The sequence below is a fragment of the Salvelinus alpinus genome, chromosome 33 (genome assembly GCF_045679555.1).
Source record: "Salvelinus alpinus chromosome 33, SLU_Salpinus.1, whole genome shotgun sequence".
Classification (NCBI taxonomy): Eukaryota; Metazoa; Chordata; class Actinopteri; order Salmoniformes; family Salmonidae; genus Salvelinus; species Salvelinus alpinus.
The window spans coordinates 18,919,941-18,928,513 of NC_092118.1; positions in this window are offsets into that span (position 1 = coordinate 18,919,941).

The following is an 8,573-nucleotide window of genomic DNA, read 5'->3' on the forward strand; positions in this document are numbered from 1 at the left end:
CCGTCTATCTGGAGAGAGGTCTGATTGATGAACGATAGGCAGCAACATTTCAGGCCTGTGATTTGGGAGGGTAAAGTGTGGAGAGCAGCAGAATTGGTCTTGGCCACAACTCTGCACAGTCAGTCATTGAAGAGTAATGCAGGTTGGACTATTAAGCTAACATAAATAAATAATGGCAACGGCACCTCTAAGTGAGTGGGAGTCTGAACATTTTAGCAGTGCATTTCTAATTTCCTTGTCAGGGTGAGTCAAATGAAATCAACTTTTGATCTGAATCATTTGCTTGGATGGCTGGCTAAGATGTACAATAAACACACACACACACAGGCACGGCAGGGCACTTGGCTGGAAAGTGTACCTACGTCTCCTGGGTGAGACAGGGTCAGAGGACTTTAAATCAATGAGGTCTCTCTCTCCAGCTGGCCTGAGCTACTAGAAACTCCCCTGAAACAGGGAAGTGATTTACATTGACCTGTAGGGAACGGCTGTGACAGTCAAATCTGTTTCTGAACTGTGACCTGGTGACAATTCAAAGGACCTGCAAGATAGTCATAAAGATCAGACAAACACATCAGCCATATAATACGTTCAGAATTACTGAATTTGAAATGTAAAACATTTGGGCATTCATTTCTACCATATTTTTACACCAAGAAAGGGCTAATATTATATTTCTTTGCACACAGCAACATTCCTGCTGAAGCCCTCTAATAGGAGCAGAATAACTGGACTATATGAGAGATGGGAGCAGGTGCAGGTACTGAGGTAGGGACTCCGGTATTCATAAGCACTGTGACATTCCCTGGCCATTTATTACAGCTAGGGAAAACAATACCACTATCCCCCAGCCCCAATCACTCATGTTGCCCCCCTCCAACCCACTCCACAACTTTCACACGTCTGCCTGTCACTGCCACTGTGAACTCTGTTCTCTGAGCAATGCCCAGTCTGACCCGCACTCGCCTAAATAATTAATGTTATTCTTGAATTACAATGGAGTTATTCCTGTACTTATTACCCCATAGCAGAGAGAGGGGCCATGCAGCAGGCCAGGTATGACTGGTTCAAATGGCAGCTATGTTGATGCATTGGAAGACAAATTTCAATGGGGCATGAAAAAAAAAATATATAAAAAATGCTGTTTTAAATGATGGTAGGATTTCAGTGGTCTGTCCAGCTAAAGGTTGAGATGTTTGTCTAAGTGGACCTGCCTGTACTGATAAGAACCCATCCCCTCATCTGAATACCAACCCCATGCAGAAATACCCCCAGAGACCAACATGTTCCCCATTAGAAAAAAATGAAAGTACAGTCTTTGTAGTTTTATTCCAAAAAGGGGGGTGAAATAAAAAAGCTGCAAAAATTGGTTATAAAAGCATGGCAGGCATATGATTTAGTGAGGCAATAAAAAATGAAAAGGTGGCCATTCATCATAGCGGCTAGCTCACCGGGAGAGGGGCTGTCACAGACATGCCAAGTCCGGGAGCCGGTTCCGACAGAGCCTCCAATCACACCCAAAACCTGCTTGGCCCGATGGCTTTTCCAGACGAGTACAAATGGACGGAGGGTGGAGTGCTGGGTCCCTGGCCCTGTTCGCCATCACCATGGTGCTGAGAGAGGATAGGAGGCAGGGAGAGGGGCAGATGTAATGCATTGTGATTAACAGAATATAACCAAACAATACAAGGAACAATGCCAGCAGTGTGAGAATGGGGGAAAGGCCCTATGCTGGCAAGATCAGAGCTGTACCCCCTGATTAAACCCGAGATAGAGTTAGAGCCATGTTGTGCCAAAAATCTCCCCCCTGCCAGAATCCACCCCCCCCCCCTTGTAATTTCCTTAATTTTGTGGCTAGTGTCAAATACTTTCTGTGGCACACATCAGGGTCAAATACTTTCTATAGAACAAACTTCACGTCAGGATAGGCAACCGAAATTACTAATTAATTTATTTTTATATTAAACAGAGGGAGTAAAATGTTGGCAAGCATTAAACATTTCAGAACAACTATGGCTGAATTATTATCCTTACACTTTCAAAAATACAAGTCGAATAAGACATGGGAGAGATGACGAATTTTGGCAAAGAGATTTATTTATATACTAATACAAAATCAGTAGTGAATTTAGGTACGGGCGACATGGGCGGGCACTGAAGCGGGGGTTCACCCAGGGCCCCAAACAAGCTAGAACCGCCACATATACTTGAAACAAATAGCCAAACCAAAAACTGCAGACACAAATGCTTTCTGCTACTAAGATCAGTAAAATGTAGGCTAAACTGACAATGGAGTGAAGAGCAGAAATCTCAACTAGCAAGCAAGTCGCAGCAATGTACGAGATCTTCAGTTTCTTGGCAATTTCTCGATTGGAATAGCCTTAATTTCTCAGAACAAGAATAGACTGATGAGTTTCAGAAGAAAGTCCTTTGTTTCTGGCCATTTTGAGCCTGTAATCGAACCCACAAATGCTGACACTCCAGATACTCAACTAATCTTAAGAAGGCCAGTTTTATTGCTTCTTTAATCAGAACAACAGTTTTCAGCTGTGCTAACATAATTGCAAAAGGGTTTTCTAATGATCAATTAGCTTTTTGAAATGATAAACTTGGATTAGCTAACATAACATGCCATTGGAATACAGGAGTGATGGTTGCTGATAATGGGCCTCTGTACGCCTATGTAGATATTCCACAAAAAATCTGCCGTTTCCAGCTACAATAGTCATTTACAACATTAACAATGTCTACACTGTATTTCTGATCAATTTGATGTTATTTTAATGGACAAAAAATGTGCTTTTCTTTCAAAAACAAGGACATTTCTAAGTGACCCCAAACTTTTGAACGGTAGTGTATATTAACGTTACATTGTTGTGGTTATAATCACAGGCTGGTAAATATATTCACCTCAAATTACCATTCATTTAAGACAAGTTGCAGTATATGTCTCATGAAAGGAAGCAAAACATCTTGGTAGGGCTAGCGGAGTGTCTGTGTCCATGCATGGGTGCCATCTCTCTCAATCAACTCTAGCCAATCTCAGTCTAGGATTAAAATACAGGTGAACATTCTATGCATACTTTGTTACACAACCTGGACTCAGGGGTAGACATAACATAGTACATGCATATTCGGGACACTCCAATTAGTATGCTATGTTAAGTTTCGTATGGTATGTATTAATTTGTCCATCATCCATTTCTTATGATATGTTATGAATTACAATTTGTATGTTATGTTACGAATTGCAAATCATACAATATGTTACGAATTTGCAAAACTTATGACATGTTACGAATTACAATTTGTTGTGGCTGACATTAGCTAGGTGGCTGGGTGGCTAATGCTAACTTTAGCAAGGTGGCTAACGTTAGCAAGGTTAGGGATTAAGGTTAGGGTTAAGGTTAAAAGGTTACGGTTAGGGTTAGGGTTAGGGGAAGGGTTAGCTAACATGCTAAGTAGTAGCAAAGAAGCAAAATATTTGTTAGTAGTTTAACTAAAGTTGCTAATTAGTTAAAATGCTAAAGTTGTCCTTGATAAGATTCTAACACGCAACCGTCGGATTGCTAAACGTTCGTGTTATATGCCCACCTGCCCCCACCCCGACCAACCAACCAACCAACCAACCCACCCACCCACCAACCAACCACCCACCTTACCTAACCTTCTGTCTTATGTAATCATACCAAATGTAACATATAATTTGAGTCTCCCAGATTTACGTTTACTATATTACATCTAGTCTATGAGACCAGGCTGCGTTACAATAATATTTGTTGCCAGTTTCATGAGTTCGATAGCTGGGCCAGTACCTAATTCTCTAATATAACGGGAGTATGTTGAACAAGGATCCTAAGTCACTTTGGTCTTCACGTAAAGACGTTTTCTCTTAGACATAGTTCTCTGTTCTGTATAAAGCATCAAAACCAAAAGTGTGTGAGCCAGTGAGTGTCAGTGTGATTCAGCCTGTGTGTCTCAGTGGCCTCTGTATAGAGCTGAGTCTTGACTGATACTCTGTACTCTGTCTCTCCCTGCTGGTCAGAGTGAGGAGCAGCCTTTTTAGTCTCCTGCGCTCCATCGGACCATAGCGTTGAGTTCCAATAAAAAATCTTAAACTGCATTCATTCTCTTTATAATAAAACATTTCTGTTTATTGTGACATTGGGTTGTGATGGTTCTGATTTGCTCTCCAGGCTTACTATAGATAACATCCCACTGTGTACACACTTGTTGAAAAATGTTGTTTACACGTCATTTCAATGAAATTACCAACGTGGAATAGACAATGCCCAGTGGGATTACACACACACACACATACATACATACATACATACATACATACATACATACATACATACATACATACATACATACATACATACATACATACATACATACATACATACATACATACATACATACATACAGTGCATTTGGAAAGTATTCAGGCCACTTGACTTTTTCCACATTTTGTTAGGTTACAGCCTTATTCTAAAATTGATTAAATTGTTTTTTTCCCTTCGTCAAACTACACACAATAACCATAATGACAAATAAATAAAAAGTTTATACATTTTTGCAAATGTATTAAAAATAAACGGAAATATTACATTTACATAAGTATTCAGACCCTTTTCTCAGTACATGGTTGAAGCGCCTTTAGCAGCGATTACAGCCTTGAGTCTTCTTGGGTATGGCGCTACAAGCTTGGCACACATGTATTTGGGGAGTTTCCCCCATTCTTCTCTGCAGATCCTCTCAAGCTGTCAGGTTGGATGGGGAGCGACACTACACAGCTATTTTCAGGTCTCTCCAGAGATGTTCGGTCTTTCCAGAGATGTTCAAGTCCGGGCTCTGGCTGGGCCACTCAAGGACATTCAGACACTTGTCCCGAAGCCACTGCTGCGTTGTCTTGGCTGTGTGCTTAGGGTCGTTGTCTTGCTGGAAGGTGAACCTTCGCCCCAGTTTTCACTAAGGATCTCTCTGTACTTTGCTTTGTTCATCTTTCCCTCGATCCCGACTAGTCTCCCAGTCCTTTCCGCTGACAAACTTCCCCACAGCATTATGCTGCCCCCACCATGCTTCACCATAGGGATGGTGCCAGGTTTCCTCCAGACTTGACACTTGGCATTCTGGACAAAGAGTTCAATCTTGGTTTCTTCAGACCAGAGTATCTTGTTTCTCATGATCTGAGAGTCTTTAGGTGCCTTTTGGCAAACTGTCATGTGCCTTTTACTGAGGAGTGGCTTCCGTCTGGCCACTCTACTATAAAGGCCTGATTGGTGGAGTGCTGCAGAGATGGTTGTCCTTCTGGAAGGTTCTCCCATCTCCACAGAGGCGCTGGAGCTCTGTCAGAGTGACCATCAGGTTCTCCCTGACCAAGGCTCTTCTCCCCCGATTGCTCTTTTTGGCCGGGCGGCCAGCTCTAGGAAGAGTCTTGGTGGTTCCAAACTTCTTCCATTTATTAAGGACAACAAAGTCAAGGTATTGGAGTGGCCATCACAAAGCCCTGACCTCAATACCATAGAAAATATGTGGGCAGAACTGAAAAAGCGTGTGCGAGCAAGGAGGCCTACAAACCTGACTAGGTTACATCAGCTCTGTCAGGAGGAATGGACCAAAATTCACCCAACGTATTGTGGGAAGCTTGTGGAAGGCTACCCGAAACGTTTGACCCAAGTTAAACAATTTAAAGGCAATGCTACCAAATACTAATTGAGTGTATGTAAACTTCTGACCCACTGGGAATGCGATGAAAGAAATAAAAGCTGAAATAAATCATTCTCGCTACTATTATTCTGACATTTCACATTAATAAAGTGGTGATCCTAACTGACCTAAGACAGGGAATTTTTACTAGGATTAAATGTCAGGAATTGTGAAAAACTGAGTTTGAATGTATTTGGCTAAGGTGCATGTAAACTTCTGACTTCAACTGTATATATATGTATATGTACACTGCATTTACAAAACATTAAGAACACCTTCCTTATATAATTTACCTAAGTATATGTAACGGATGTGAAATGGCTAGCTAGTTAGCGGGTACGCGCTACTAGCGTTTCAATCAGTTACGTCACTTGCTCTGAAACCTAGAAGTAGTGTTGCACCTTGCTCTGCAAGGGCCGTGGCCTTTGTGGAGCGATGGGTAACGATGCTTCGTGGGCGACCGTTGTTGATGTGTGCAGAGGGTCCCTGGTTCGCGCCCATGTCGGGGCGAGGGGACGGTTTAAAGTTATACTGTTACATTGATGCTGTTGACCCGGATCACTGGTTGCTGCGGAAAAGGAGGAGGTTGAAAGGGGGGTGAGTGTAACGGATGTGAAATGGCTAGCTAGTTAGCGGGTACGCGCTACTAGCGTTTCAATCAGTTACGTCACTTGCTCTGAAACCTAGAAGTAGTGTTGCACCTTGCTCTGCAAGGGCCGCGGCTTTTGTGGAGCGATGGGTAACGACGCTTCGTGGGTGTCAGTTGTTGATGTGTGCAGAGGGTCCCTGGTTCGCGCCCGTGTCGGGGCGAGGGGACGGTTTAAAGTTATACTGTTACATATACACACACCTGAGTTAATACTCTAAGAGCTTTCCACACCTGGATTGTGGAACATTTGCCCATTTATTCTTTTCAAAATTCTTCAAGCTCTGTCAAATTGGTTGTTGATCATTTCAAGACAACCATTGTCAGATCAAGTAGATTTAAGTCAAAACTATAACTCTGCCAATCAGGAACAATCACTGTCTTCTTGGTAAGCAAATCCAGTGTAGATTTGGCATTGTGTTTTAGGTTATTGTGCTGTTCCTTTTTTATCCTGAAAACACCCCAGTCCTTAATGATTACAAGCATACACATAACATGATGCAGCCACCACTATGCTTGGAAATATGGAAAGTGGTACTCATTAATGTGCTGTATTGAATTTGCCCCAAATATAACACTTTGTATTCAGGACAAAAAGATAATTGCTTTGCTACATTTTTTGCAGTATTACATTAGTGCCTTGTTGCAAACAGGATGCATGTTTTTGAGTGTTTTTTATTATGTACAGGCTTCCTTCTTTTCACTTTGTCAATTAGGTTAGCATTGTGGAGTAACTACAATGTTGTTGATCCATCCTCAGTTTTCTCCTATCATAGCCATTAAACTCTGTAACTTGTTTTTAAAGTCACCATTGGCCTCATGATGAAATGATGGAGTGGTTTCCTTCCTCTCCGGCAACTGAGTTAGGAAGGACACCTGTATTTTTGTAGTGACTGGGTGTATTAATACATCATCCAAAGTGTAATTAATAATTTCACCATACTCAAAAGGATATTCAATGTCTGTTTTGTTTTTTGTACCCATCTACCAATAGGTGCCCTTCTTGGTGAGGCATTGGAAAACCTCCCTGGTCTTTGTGGTTGAATCTGTGTTTGAAATTCACTGCCCAACTGTATGTGCGGTGTACAGCGATGAAGTAGTGATTCAAAAATCATGTTCAACACTATTACTGTACATGCATCTTATTATGTGACTTGTTAAGCAAATGTTTAGTCTTGAACTTATTTAGGCTTGCCATAACAAAGGGGTTGAATAAGTATTGACTCATGACATTTCAGATTTTAAAAAATGTATTTATTATTAAACATTTTGAAAGTCATATTCCACTTTGACATTATGGGGTATTGTGTGTAGACCAGCGGAAAAAAATCTACATTTGATCAATTTTAAATTCAGGCTGTAACAAGTCAAGGGGTGTGATTTGTTTTGTGTAATACAAGTTGTGAACACTACAATGCTTTAGCAAGATAATCTAAATTTAAGGGAAATTTTTTATCTGGACCTGATATAATTTTACAGGCCACCAAGGACCATTCTGCCTTCGTCCTGCCGTGACTGACAGGTTTTATGAGCTATCAATCACCTTAACAAAGCTGCAGCATAAGAGAGAGAGCGCCACTGCCAGGGGAGGTCTGACCTGCGGCCTAGCGTGACATTCAGGGAAGGAGAGCCGCTCACCCAGGAAATCCCATTACACCGAAGAATGATGGATATCGCTCCTGGAAAAGCTCATATGTGGTCTGACATATAATTTGTTATAATTTGTAAAAATCATATGGCCACGTTCACATTTCTCTATGTCTTTCATTCTTTCCAAACTCCTCACTCTCCTATCCTTTAGCCTACACACAATGTCTCACATACTGAAGGTCCAGAATATTCTGCAGATTCGCACATCTGTCTCCTCTGCAGATGGCCAGGAAGTGTCCCAGCCCAGGAAGGGTAAAATGGCCCCAGTATGACTATGGTATGTCAGTGGGGGAGCTGAGAAGTTTGCTAGTGTATTGAATGCACTGTAGACTGTGTGAACTTGTCGTCATCATCGTATCGTCTCTGCCATGTGGAGCAGTGGAGGCTGCTGAGGGGAGGATGGCTCATAATAATGTCTGGAATGGAGTCAATGGAATGGTATCAAACACATCAACGACGTGGTTTCCATGTGGTTGATACCATTTGATTTATTCCATTCCAGCTATTATTATGAGCCGTCCTCCCCTCAGCAGCCTCCACTGATGTGGAGGTAATGTTAACATTAGAA